Source organism: Cololabis saira, chromosome 5 (genome assembly GCF_033807715.1).
Source record: "Cololabis saira isolate AMF1-May2022 chromosome 5, fColSai1.1, whole genome shotgun sequence".
Taxonomy (NCBI): domain Eukaryota; kingdom Metazoa; phylum Chordata; class Actinopteri; order Beloniformes; family Belonidae; genus Cololabis; species Cololabis saira.
In genome coordinates this window covers 45,676,817-45,689,976 of record NC_084591.1, presented here as the reverse complement: position 1 = coordinate 45,689,976, position 13,160 = coordinate 45,676,817, and the positions used below count along the sequence as shown (strand labels likewise).

The following is a 13,160-nucleotide window of genomic DNA, read 5'->3' as shown; positions in this document are numbered from 1 at the left end:
GGAATGTTGTTTGGCAGCGCCATCCCTACGTTCAAGGAACTCTCAGTCCAGACAGTTTTCACAGTGTTCCACGCTGGTGGAACCGCCTGCCAGCTGCTATCAGAACAGCGATGTCCCTCTCTAACTTCAAGAGGCTCTTGAAAGCATACGTTTTTGATTGGAGAAAAACTAATCTCCAGGTTCCTTTTGACATCTATAAAGACAAACTTCCCTCTCATAATTTACAACTAAGGAATGCAAGGAAGTACTACTTTTCTGACATCATTGCCAAAAAAAGTCACAATGATATATTTTTGAATGCAGATGATGGGAAAAAAGTCAGTCTTATTGTTACTGGATATCAGTGTTGCACTTGATACAGTTGACCGAAATATTTTACTCAAACCACTATAGAACTGGGCGGGTCTTTCTGGAACTGTACTAAAGTGGTTCAAAACATACTTAGAGAACAGGAAGTACTTTGTGTCAACAGGTAACTTTACATCAGAGAAGACAAGAATCACATGTGGAGTTCCCCAAGGTTCCAGTCTGGGAGCTCTTCTGTTCAATATCTACATTTCTCGAGCTAAACAAAATTGTCTTTGGAGCCAAAGACAAACGATTACAGGTCACCACAGATACACCTAAAAACTAGCAACCAGCGCAGAAATCTGGGTGTTGTGATGGACTCGCACCTAAACACATTAAGACAAAAACAAAGTCAGCCTACTACCACTTTAAAAACATATCAAGGTTAAAAGATCTGATGTCTCAACTGGGAAGAGTAGTCTGTGCATTCATCTATAGTAGCTTGATTATTGTGACAACATTTTTACGGGTATTTCGAATTGACACTACCTAGCGGCATCTCCCTGATGGTCTAGTGGTTAGGATTCGGCGCTCTCACCGCCGCGGCCCGGGTTCGATTCCCGGTCAGGGAACTGCTCTTTTTCTATGATACATTTCTCACAATATACACCAGAGGGTTTCAACAAGTTGAAAGATCAACGGCCACATGTACAGAGAGTGCGGTGCACAAGGATTGCGCGTACGCTCACGGTGGGATGTTCAAAAAGTGACTAGAATGTGAAAACTTGCCCTGGGTTCCATTCCCAGTCAGGGAACTGTGCTTTCCTTTACTAGATTTCTCACTCTACGCCTGCTGTCTCTTCTCCTGAGTTGTGCCCTTTCACTTGAATTATCTGCCTCAACGCGATCATACAGAATTACGCCATAGGCGCTAATTGCTCCTCACAGGAATGTTGTTTGGCAGCGCCATCCCTACGTTCAAGGAACTCTCAGTCCAGACAGTTTTCACAGTGTTCCACGCTGGTGGAACCGCCTGCCAGCTGCTATCAGAACAGCGATGTCCCTCTCTAACTTCAAGAGGCTCTTGAAAGCATACGTTTTTGATTGGAGAAAAACTAATCTCCAGGTTCCTTTTGACATCTATAAAGACAAACTTCCCTCTCATAATTTACAACTAAGGAATGCAAGGAAGTACTACTTTTCTGACATCATTGCCAAAAAAAGTCACAATGATATATTTTTGAATGCAGATGATGGGAAAAAAGTCAGTCTTATTGTTACTGGATATCAGTGTTGCACTTGATACAGTTGACCGAAATATTTTACTCAAACCACTATAGAACTGGGCGGGTCTTTCTGGAACTGTACTAAAGTGGTTCAAAACATACTTAGAGAACAGGAAGTACTTTGTGTCAACAGGTAACTTTACATCAGAGAAGACAAGAATCACATGTGGAGTTCCCCAAGGTTCCAGTCTGGGAGCTCTTCTGTTCAATATCTACATTTCTCGAGCTAAACAAAATTGTCTTTGGAGCCAAAGACAAACGATTACAGGTCACCACAGATACACCTAAAAACTAGCAACCAGCGCAGAAATCTGGGTGTTGTGATGGACTCGCACCTAAACACATTAAGACAAAAACAAAGTCAGCCTACTACCACTTTAAAAACATATCAAGGTTAAAAGATCTGATGTCTCAACTGGGAAGAGTAGTCTGTGCATTCATCTATAGTAGCTTGATTATTGTGACAACATTTTTACGGGTATTTCGAATTGACACTACCTAGCGGCATCTCCCTGATGGTCTAGTGGTTAGGATTCGGCGCTCTCACCGCCGCGGCCCGGGTTCGATTCCCGGTCAGGGAACTGCTCTTTTTCTATGATACATTTCTCACAATATACACCAGAGGGTTTCAACAAGTTGAAAGATCAACGGCCACATGTACAGAGAGTGCGGTGCACAAGGATTGCGCGTACGCTCACGGTGGGATGTTCAAAAAGTGACTAGAATGTGAAAACTTGCCCTGGGTTCCATTCCCAGTCAGGGAACTGTGCTTTCCTTTACTAGATTTCTCACTCTACGCCTGCTGTCTCTTCTCCTGAGTTGTGCCCTTTCACTTGAATTATCTGCCTCAACGCGATCATACAGAATTACGCCATAGGCGCTAATTGCTCCTCACAGGAATGTTGTTTGGCAGCGCCATCCCTACGTTCAAGGAACTCTCAGTCCAGACAGTTTTCACAGTGTTCCACGCTGGTGGAACCGCCTGCCAGCTGCTATCAGAACAGCGATGTCCCTCTCTAACTTCAAGAGGCTCTTGAAAGCATACGTTTTTGATTGGAGAAAAACTAATCTCCAGGTTCCTTTTGACATCTATAAAGACAAACTTCCCTCTCATAATTTACAACTAAGGAATGCAAGGAAGTACTACTTTTCTGACATCATTGCCAAAAAAAGTCACAATGATATATTTTTGAATGCAGATGATGGGAAAAAAGTCAGTCTTATTGTTACTGGATATCAGTGTTGCACTTGATACAGTTGACCGAAATATTTTACTCAAACCACTATAGAACTGGGCGGGTCTTTCTGGAACTGTACTAAAGTGGTTCAAAACATACTTAGAGAACAGGAAGTACTTTGTGTCAACAGGTAACTTTACATCAGAGAAGACAAGAATCACATGTGGAGTTCCCCAAGGTTCCAGTCTGGGAGCTCTTCTGTTCAATATCTACATTTCTCGAGCTAAACAAAATTGTCTTTGGAGCCAAAGACAAACGATTACAGGTCACCACAGATACACCTAAAAACTAGCAACCAGCGCAGAAATCTGGGTGTTGTGATGGACTCGCACCTAAACACATTAAGACAAAAACAAAGTCAGCCTACTACCACTTTAAAAACATATCAAGGTTAAAAGATCTGATGTCTCAACTGGGAAGAGTAGTCTGTGCATTCATCTATAGTAGCTTGATTATTGTGACAACATTTTTACGGGTATTTCGAATTGACACTACCTAGCGGCATCTCCCTGATGGTCTAGTGGTTAGGATTCGGCGCTCTCACCGCCGCGGCCCGGGTTCGATTCCCGGTCAGGGAACTGCTCTTTTTCTATGATACATTTCTCACAATATACACCAGAGGGTTTCAACAAGTTGAAAGATCAACGGCCACATGTACAGAGAGTGCGGTGCACAAGGATTGCGCGTACGCTCACGGTGGGATGTTCAAAAAGTGACTAGAATGTGAAAACTTGCCCTGGGTTCCATTCCCAGTCAGGGAACTGTGCTTTCCTTTACTAGATTTCTCACTCTACGCCTGCTGTCTCTTCTCCTGAGTTGTGCCCTTTCACTTGAATTATCTGCCTCAACGCGATCATACAGAATTACGCCATAGGCGCTAATTGCTCCTCACAGGAATGTTGTTTGGCAGCGCCATCCCTACGTTCAAGGAACTCTCAGTCCAGACAGTTTTCACAGTGTTCCACGCTGGTGGAACCGCCTGCCAGCTGCTATCAGAACAGCGATGTCCCTCTCTAACTTCAAGAGGCTCTTGAAAGCATACGTTTTTGATTGGAGAAAAACTAATCTCCAGGTTCCTTTTGACATCTATAAAGACAAACTTCCCTCTCATAATTTACAACTAAGGAATGCAAGGAAGTACTACTTTTCTGACATCATTGCCAAAAAAAGTCACAATGATATATTTTTGAATGCAGATGATGGGAAAAAAGTCAGTCTTATTGTTACTGGATATCAGTGTTGCACTTGATACAGTTGACCGAAATATTTTACTCAAACCACTATAGAACTGGGCGGGTCTTTCTGGAACTGTACTAAAGTGGTTCAAAACATACTTAGAGAACAGGAAGTACTTTGTGTCAACAGGTAACTTTACATCAGAGAAGACAAGAATCACATGTGGAGTTCCCCAAGGTTCCAGTCTGGGAGCTCTTCTGTTCAATATCTACATTTCTCGAGCTAAACAAAATTGTCTTTGGAGCCAAAGACAAACGATTACAGGTCACCACAGATACACCTAAAAACTAGCAACCAGCGCAGAAATCTGGGTGTTGTGATGGACTCGCACCTAAACACATTAAGACAAAAACAAAGTCAGCCTACTACCACTTTAAAAACATATCAAGGTTAAAAGATCTGATGTCTCAACTGGGAAGAGTAGTCTGTGCATTCATCTATAGTAGCTTGATTATTGTGACAACATTTTTACAGGTATTTCGAATTGACACTACCTAGCGGCATCTCCCTGATGGTCTAGTGGTTAGGATTCGGCGCTCTCACCGCCGCGGCCCGGGTTCGATTCCCGGTCAGGGAACTGCTCTTTTTCTATGATACATTTCTCACAATATACACCAGAGGGTTTCAACAAGTTGAAAGATCAACGGCCACATGTACAGAGAGTGCGGTGCACAAGGATTGCGCGTACGCTCACGGTGGGATGTTCAAAAAGTGACTAGAATGTGAAAACTTGCCCTGGGTTCCATTCCCAGTCAGGGAACTGTGCTTTCCTTTACTAGATTTCTCACTCTACGCCTGCTGTCTCTTCTCCTGAGTTGTGCCCTTTCACTTGAATTATCTGCCTCAACGCGATCATACAGAATTACGCCATAGGCGCTAATTGCTCCTCACAGGAATGTTGTTTGGCAGCGCCATCCCTACGTTCAAGGAACTCTCAGTCCAGACAGTTTTCACAGTGTTCCACGCTGGTGGAACCGCCTGCCAGCTGCTATCAGAACAGCAATGTCCCTCTCTAACTTCAAGAGGCTCTTGAAAGCATACGTTTTTGATTGGAGAAAAACTAATCTCCAGGTTCCTTTGACATCTATAAAGACAAACTTCCCTCTCATAATTTACAACTAAGGAATGCAAGGAAGTACTACTTTTCTGACATCATTGCCAAAAAAAGTCACAATGATATATTTTTGAATGCAGATGATGGGAAAAAAGTCAGTCTTATTGTTACTGGATATCAGTGTTGCACTTGATACAGTTGACCGAAATATTTTACTCAAACCACTATAGAACTGGGCGGGTCTTTCTGGAACTGTACTAAAGTGGTTCAAAACATACTTAGAGAACAGGAAGTACTTTGTGTCAACAGGTAACTTTACATCAGAGAAGACAAGAATCACATGTGGAGTTCCCCAAGGTTCCAGTCTGGGAGCTCTTCTGTTCAATATCTACATTTCTCGAGCTAAACAAAATTGTCTTTGGAGCCAAAGACAAACGATTACAGGTCACCACAGATACACCTAAAAACTAGCAACCAGCGCAGAAATCTGGGTGTTGTGATGGACTCGCACCTAAACACATTAAGACAAAAACAAAGTCAGCCTACTACCACTTTAAAAACATATCAAGGTTAAAAGATCTGATGTCTCAACTGGGAAGAGTAGTCTGTGCATTCATCTATAGTAGCTTGATTATTGTGACAACATTTTTACGGGTATTTCGAATTGACACTACCTAGCGGCATCTCCCTGATGGTCTAGTGGTTAGGATTCGGCGCTCTCACCGCCGCGGTCCGTGTTCGATTCCCGGTCAGGGAACTGCTCTTTTTCTATGATACATTTCTCACAATATACACCAGAGGGTTTCAACAAGTTGAAAGATCAACGGCCACATGTACAGAGAGTGCGGTGCACAAGGATTGCGCGTACGCTCACGGTGGGATGTTCAAAAAGTGACTAGAATGTGAAAACTTGCCCTGGGTTCCATTCCCAGTCAGGGAACTGTGCTTTCCTTTACTAGATTTCTCACTCTACGCCTGCTGTCTCTTCTCCTGAGTTGTGCCCTTTCACTTGAATTATCTGCCTCAACGCGATCATACAGAATTACGCCATAGGCGCTAATTGCTCCTCACAGGAATGTTGTTTGGCAGCGCCATCCCTACGTTCAAGGAACTCTCAGTCCAGACAGTTTTCACAGTGTTCCACGCTGGTGGAACCGCCTGCCAGCTGCTATCAGAACAGCGATGTCCCTCTCTAACTTCAAGAGGCTCTTGAAAGCATACGTTTTTGATTGGAGAAAAACTAATCTCCAGGTTCCTTTTGACATCTATAAAGACAAACTTCCCTCTCATAATTTACAACTAAGGAATGCAAGGAAGTACTACTTTTCTGACATCATTGCCAAAAAAAGTCACAATGATATATTTTTGAATGCAGATGATGGGAAAAAAGTCAGTCTTATTGTTACTGGATATCAGTGTTGCACTTGATACAGTTGACCGAAATATTTTACTCAAACCACTATAGAACTGGGCGGGTCTTTCTGGAACTGTACTAAAGTGGTTCAAAACATACTTAGAGAACAGGAAGTACTTTGTGTCAACAGGTAACTTTACATCAGAGAAGACAAGAATCACATGTGGAGTTCCCCAAGGTTCCAGTCTGGGAGCTCTTCAATTCAATTCAATTCAATTTTATTTATATAGCGTCTAATACAACAGATGTTGTCTCTAGACGCTTTCCAGAGATCCAGAACATGAACATAAACATAAACATAAACATAAACATAAACCCCCGAGCAATTATTATATAAACAATGGCAGGTAAAAACTCCCTTAGTGGGAGAAAAGCCTTAAGCCAAACAGTGGCAAGGAAAAACTCCCCTTTAGGAGGGAAGAAACCTTGAGCAGGACCAGGCTCATAAGGGGGGACCCTCCTGCCGAAGGCCAGACTGGGGGAGTCAGGGACGTCGACAGCACACAGCAGGCAGGTGGAAGCAGCAGCGGGATGACCAGAGGTGGGGGGCGTCAGCAGCACACAACAGTCATGTGGAAGCAGCAGCGGGATGACCAGAGGGGGGGGGGGTGCAGGCAGGCGGAAGCAGCAACAGCAGACATCCACGTAGGCAGGTGGAAGAAGCAATGGGATGACCAGAGGGGGGGGAGGGCCGGGAACACAGGCCAGAACGCAGCTCCTGAGGCTCCGGCCTGCAAACATACACAAAAGAGAAAAAAGGGGGGCCGGCACAAGAAACTACAGGAACAATGGACAAAAATGATAGCTATGAGATATTTATAATAAATAAAAATGGTAATGGAGAAGAGAGGCAGGGAAAAGGAGAGGAGAAGAAGGGTGAGAGGCACCGCCCAGCGGATCATGTCGGTGCCCCCCTGCAGCATAAGCCTATAGCAGCATATCTACCGCGAAGCTATATTTGAGACTAACTATTATAGTTTTGTTCTATAGCTGCGACAATGACTACTGACTCTAACACACTAAAGTTTACACTACCTAGAGATTTACCAACACCAGCTAGAGGTTTACTTAACACTAACTATAAGCTTTACTAAACAGAAAGGTTTTAAGTTTAGTTTTAAAGGTGGAGGTGGTGTCAGCCTCCTTAACCCAGATTGGAAGTTGGTTCCAAAGTAATGGTGCCTGATAGCAGAACGCCCGCCCTCCAAATCTACATTTAGATACTCTAGGAACTACGAGTAAACCTGCACCCTGGGAGCGGAGAGCTCGGCCAGGAACATAAGGCACTATCAAATCTTGTAAATACTGCGGAGCTAAGCCGTTTTGGGCTTTATATGCAAGTAATAAAATTTTAAATTGAATTCTGAATTTTACAGGTAGCCAATGGAGCGACGCTAACACTGGAGAGACGTGGTCTCTCCTGCGAATTCCTGTCAGTACTCGTGCTGCTGCATTTTGGATCAGCTGGAGCCTATTCAGCAAATTACTTGGACATCCTGCTAACAACAAGCTCTTCTGTTCAATATCTACATTTCTCGAGCTAAACAAAATTGTCTTTGGAGCCAAAGACAAACGATTACAGGTCACCACAGATACACCTAAAAACTAGCAACCAGCGCAGAAATCTGGGTGTTGTGATGGACTCGCACCTAAACACATTAAGACAAAAACAAAGTCAGCCTACTACCACTTTAAAAACATATCAAGGTTAAAAGATCTGATGTCTCAACTGGGAAGAGTAGTCTGTGCATTCATCTATAGTAGCTTGATTATTGTGACAACATTTTTACGGGTATTTCGAATTGACACTACCTAGCGGCATCTCCCTGATGGTCTAGTGGTTAGGATTCGGCGCTCTCACCGCCGCGGTCCGTGTTCGATTCCCGGTCAGGGAACTGCTCTTTTTCTATGATACATTTCTCACAATATACACCAGAGGGTTTCAACAAGTTGAAAGATCAACGGCCACATGTACAGAGAGTGCGGTGCACAAGGATTGCGCGTACGCTCACGGTGGGATGTTCAAAAAGTGACTAGAATGTGAAAACTTGCCCTGGGTTCCATTCCCAGTCAGGGAACTGTGCTTTCCTTTACTAGATTTCTCACTCTACGCCTGCTGTCTCTTCTCCTGAGTTGTGCCCTTTCACTTGAATTATCTGCCTCAACGCGATCATACAGAATTACGCCATAGGCGCTAATTGCTCCTCACAGGAATGTTGTTTGGCAGCGCCATCCCTACGTTCAAGGAACTCTCAGTCCAGACAGTTTTCACAGTGTTCCACGCTGGTGGAACCGCCTGCCAGCTGCTATCAGAACAGCGATGTCCCTCTCTAACTTCAAGAGGCTCTTGAAAGCATACGTTTTTGATTGGAGAAAAACTAATCTCCAGGTTCCTTTTGACATCTATAAAGACAAACTTCCCTCTCATAATTTACAACTAAGGAATGCAAGGAAGTACTACTTTTCTGACATCATTGCCAAAAAAAGTCACAATGATATATTTTTGAATGCAGATGATGGGAAAAAAGTCAGTCTTATTGTTACTGGATATCAGTGTTGCACTTGATACAGTTGACCGAAATATTTTACTCAAACCACTATAGAACTGGGCGGGTCTTTCTGGAACTGTACTAAAGTGGTTCAAAACATACTTAGAGAACAGGAAGTACTTTGTGTCAACAGGTAACTTTACATCAGAGAAGACAAGAATCACATGTGGAGTTCCCCAAGGTTCCAGTCTGGGAGCTCTTCAATTCAATTCAATTCAATTTTATTTATATAGCGTCTAATACAACAGATGTTGTCTCTAGACGCTTTCCAGAGATCCAGAACATGAACATAAACATAAACATAAACATAAACATAAACCCCCGAGCAATTATTATATAAACAATGGCAGGTAAAAACTCCCTTAGTGGGAGAAAAGCCTTAAGCCAAACAGTGGCAAGGAAAAACTCCCCTTTAGGAGGGAAGAAACCTTGAGCAGGACCAGGCTCATAAGGGGGGACCCTCCTGCCGAAGGCCAGACTGGGGGAGTCAGGGACGTCGACAGCACACAGCAGGCAGGTGGAAGCAGCAGCGGGATGACCAGAGGTGGGGGGCGTCAGCAGCACACAACAGTCATGTGGAAGCAGCAGCGGGATGACCAGAGGGGGGGGGGGTGCAGGCAGGCGGAAGCAGCAACAGCAGACATCCACGTAGGCAGGTGGAAGAAGCAATGGGATGACCAGAGGGGGGGGAGGGCCGGGAACACAGGCCAGAACAGGGCAAGGAAAAACTCCCCTTTAGGAGGGAAGGTTTCTTCCCTCCTAAAGGGGAGTTTTTCCTTGCCACTGTTTGGCTTAAGGTTTTTCTCCCACTAGGGGAGTTTTTACCTGCCATTGTTTATGTAATAACTGCTCGGGGGTCATGTTCTGGGTATGGGTCTCTGTAAAGCGTCTAGAGACAACTCTGTTGTATTAGACGCTATATAAATAAAATTGAATTGAAATTGAATAGAACGCAGCTCCTGAGGCTCCGGCCTGCAAACATACACAAAAGAGAAAAAAGGGGGGCCGGCACAAGAAACTACAGGAACAATGGACAAAAATGATAGCTATGAGATATTTATAATAAATAAAAATGGTAATGGAGAAGAGAGGCAGGGAAAAGGAGAGGAGAAGAAGGGTGAGAGGCACCGCCCAGCGGATCATGTCGGTGCCCCCCTGCAGCATAAGCCTATAGCAGCATATCTACCGCGAAGCTATATTTGAGACTAACTATTATAGTTTTGTTCTATAGCTGCGACAATGACTACTGACTCTAACACACTAAAGTTTACACTACCTAGAGATTTACCAACACCAGCTAGAGGTTTACTTAACACTAACTATAAGCTTTACTAAACAGAAAGGTTTTAAGTTTAGTTTTAAAGGTGGAGGTGGTGTCAGCCTCCTTAACCCAGATTGGAAGTTGGTTCCAAAGTAATGGTGCCTGATAGCAGAACGCCCGCCCTCCAAATCTACATTTAGATACTCTAGGAACTACGAGTAAACCTGCACCCTGGGAGCGGAGAGCTCGGCCAGGAACATAAGGCACTATCAAATCTTGTAAATACTGCGGAGCTAAGCCGTTTTGGGCTTTATATGCAAGTAATAAAATTTTAAATTGAATTCTGAATTTTACAGGTAGCCAATGGAGCGACGCTAACACTGGAGAGACGTGGTCTCTCCTGCGAATTCCTGTCAGTACTCGTGCTGCTGCATTTTGGATCAGCTGGAGCCTATTCAGCAAATTACTTGGACATCCTGCTAACAACAAGCTCTTCTGTTCAATATCTACATTTCTCGAGCTAAACAAAATTGTCTTTGGAGCCAAAGACAAACGATTACAGGTCACCACAGATACACCTAAAAACTAGCAACCAGCGCAGAAATCTGGGTGTTGTGATGGACTCGCACCTAAACACATTAAGACAAAAACAAAGTCAGCCTACTACCACTTTAAAAACATATCAAGGTTAAAAGATCTGATGTCTCAACTGGGAAGAGTAGTCTGTGCATTCATCTATAGTAGCTTGATTATTGTGACAACATTTTTACGGGTATTTCGAATCGACACTACCTAGCGGCATCTCCCTGATGGTCTAGTGGTTAGGATTCGGCGCTCTCACCGCCGCGGCCCGGGTTCGATTCCCGGTCAGGGAACTGCTCTTTTTCTATGATACATTTCTCACAATATACACCAGAGGGTTTCAACAAGTTGAAAGATCAACGGCCACATGTACAGAGAGTGCGGTGCACAAGGATTGCGCGTACGCTCACGGTGGGATGTTCAAAAAGTGACTAGAATGTGAAAACTTGCCCTGGGTTCCATTCCCAGTCAGGGAACTGTGCTTTCCTTTACTAGATTTCTCACTCTACGCCTGCTGTCTCTTCTCCTGAGTTGTGCCCTTTCACTTGAATTATCTGCCTCAACGCGATCATACAGAATTACGCCATAGGCGCTAATTGCTCCTCACAGGAATGTTGTTTGGCAGCGCCATCCCTACGTTCAAGGAACTCTCAGTCCAGACAGTTTTCACAGTGTTCCACGCTGGTGGAACCGCCTGCCAGCTGCTATCAGAACAGCGATGTCCCTCTCTAACTTCAAGAGGCTCTTGAAAGCATACGTTTTTGATTGGAGAAAAACTAATCTCCATGTTCCTTTTGACATCTATAAAGACAAACTTCCCTCTCATAATTTACAACTAAGGAATGCAAGGAAGTACTACTTTTCTGACATCATTGCCAAAAAAAGTCACAATGATATATTTTTGAATGCAGATGATGGGAAAAAAGTCAGTCTTATTGTTACTGGATATCAGTGTTGCACTTGATACAGTTGACCGAAATATTTTACTCAAACCACTATAGAACTGGGCGGGTCTTTCTGGAACTGTACTAAAGTGGTTCAAAACATACTTAGAGAACAGGAAGTACTTTGTGTCAACAGGTAACTTTACATCAGAGAAGACAAGAATCACATGTGGAGTTCCCCAAGGTTCCAGTCTGGGAGCTCTTCTGTTCAATATCTACATTTCTCGAGCTAAACAAAATTGTCTTTGGAGCCAAAGACAAACGATTACAGGTCACCACAGATACACCTAAAAACTAGCAACCAGCGCAGAAATCTGGGTGTTGTGATGGACTCGCACCTAAACACATTAAGACAAAAACAAAGTCAGCCTACTACCACTTTAAAAACATATCAAGGTTAAAAGATCTGATGTCTCAACTGGGAAGAGTAGTCTGTGCATTCATCTATAGTAGCTTGATTATTGTGACAACATTTTTACGGGTATTTCGAATCGACACTACCTAGCGGCATCTCCCTGATGGTCTAGTGGTTAGGATTCGGCGCTCTCACCGCCGCGGCCCGGGTTCGATTCCCGGTCAGGGAACTGCTCTTTTTCTATGATACATTTCTCACAATATACACCAGAGGGTTTCAACAAGTTGAAAGATCAACGGCCACATGTACAGAGAGTGCGGTGCACAAGGATTGCGCGTACGCTCACGGTGGGATGTTCAAAAAGTGACTAGAATGTGAAAACTTGCCCTGGGTTCCATTCCCAGTCAGGGAACTGTGCTTTCCTTTACTAGATTTCTCACTCTACGCCTGCTGTCTCTTCTCCTGAGTTGTGCCCTTTCACTTGAATTATCTGCCTCAACGCGATCATACAGAATTACGTCATAGGCGCTAATTGCTCCTCACAGGAATGTTGTTTGGCAGCGCCATCCCTACGTTCAAGGAACTCTCAGTCCAGACAGTTTTCACAGTGTTCCACGCTGGTGGAACCGCCTGCCAGCTGCTATCAGAACAGCGATGTCCCTCTCTAACTTCAAGAGGCTCTTGAAAGCATACGTTTTTGATTGGAGAAAAACTAATCTCCAGGTTCCTTTTGACATCTATAAAGACAAACTTCCCTCTCATAATTTACAACTAAGGAATGCAAGGAAGTACTACTTTTCTGACATCATTGCCAAAAAAAGTCACAATGATATATTTTTGAATGCAGATGATGGGAAAAAAGTCAGTCTTATTGTTACTGGATATCAGTGTTGCACTTGATACAGTTGACCGAAATATTTTACTCAAACCACTATAGAACTGGGCGGGTCTTT

At 43.8% G+C, this 13,160-nt stretch overlaps 1 protein-coding gene and 8 non-coding genes across 9 annotated transcripts in view; 8 read left to right on the top strand and 1 right to left on the bottom strand.

Moving 5' to 3' along the window:
* cpne2 (copine II) overlaps positions 1–13,160 on the bottom strand; it is a 313,754-nt gene that overhangs the window by 69,036 nt on the left and 231,558 nt on the right. The window lies entirely within an intron of this gene.
* trnae-cuc (transfer RNA glutamic acid (anticodon CUC)) lies at positions 849–920 on the top strand. The gene has a single exon. It is a non-coding gene; the product is annotated as a tRNA-Glu (tRNA).
* Positions 2,084–2,155, top strand: trnae-cuc (transfer RNA glutamic acid (anticodon CUC)). Its single transcript has one exon. It is a non-coding gene; the product is annotated as a tRNA-Glu (tRNA).
* Positions 3,319–3,390, top strand: trnae-cuc (transfer RNA glutamic acid (anticodon CUC)). Its single transcript has one exon. It is a non-coding gene; the product is annotated as a tRNA-Glu (tRNA).
* Positions 4,554–4,625, top strand: trnae-cuc (transfer RNA glutamic acid (anticodon CUC)). Its single transcript has one exon. It is a non-coding gene; the product is annotated as a tRNA-Glu (tRNA).
* Positions 5,788–5,859, top strand: trnae-cuc (transfer RNA glutamic acid (anticodon CUC)). The gene has a single exon. It is a non-coding gene; the product is annotated as a tRNA-Glu (tRNA).
* trnae-cuc (transfer RNA glutamic acid (anticodon CUC)) lies at positions 8,340–8,411 on the top strand. The gene has a single exon. It is a non-coding gene; the product is annotated as a tRNA-Glu (tRNA).
* On the top strand, positions 11,130–11,201 carry trnae-cuc (transfer RNA glutamic acid (anticodon CUC)). Its single transcript has one exon. It is a non-coding gene; the product is annotated as a tRNA-Glu (tRNA).
* trnae-cuc (transfer RNA glutamic acid (anticodon CUC)) lies at positions 12,365–12,436 on the top strand. The gene has a single exon. It is a non-coding gene; the product is annotated as a tRNA-Glu (tRNA).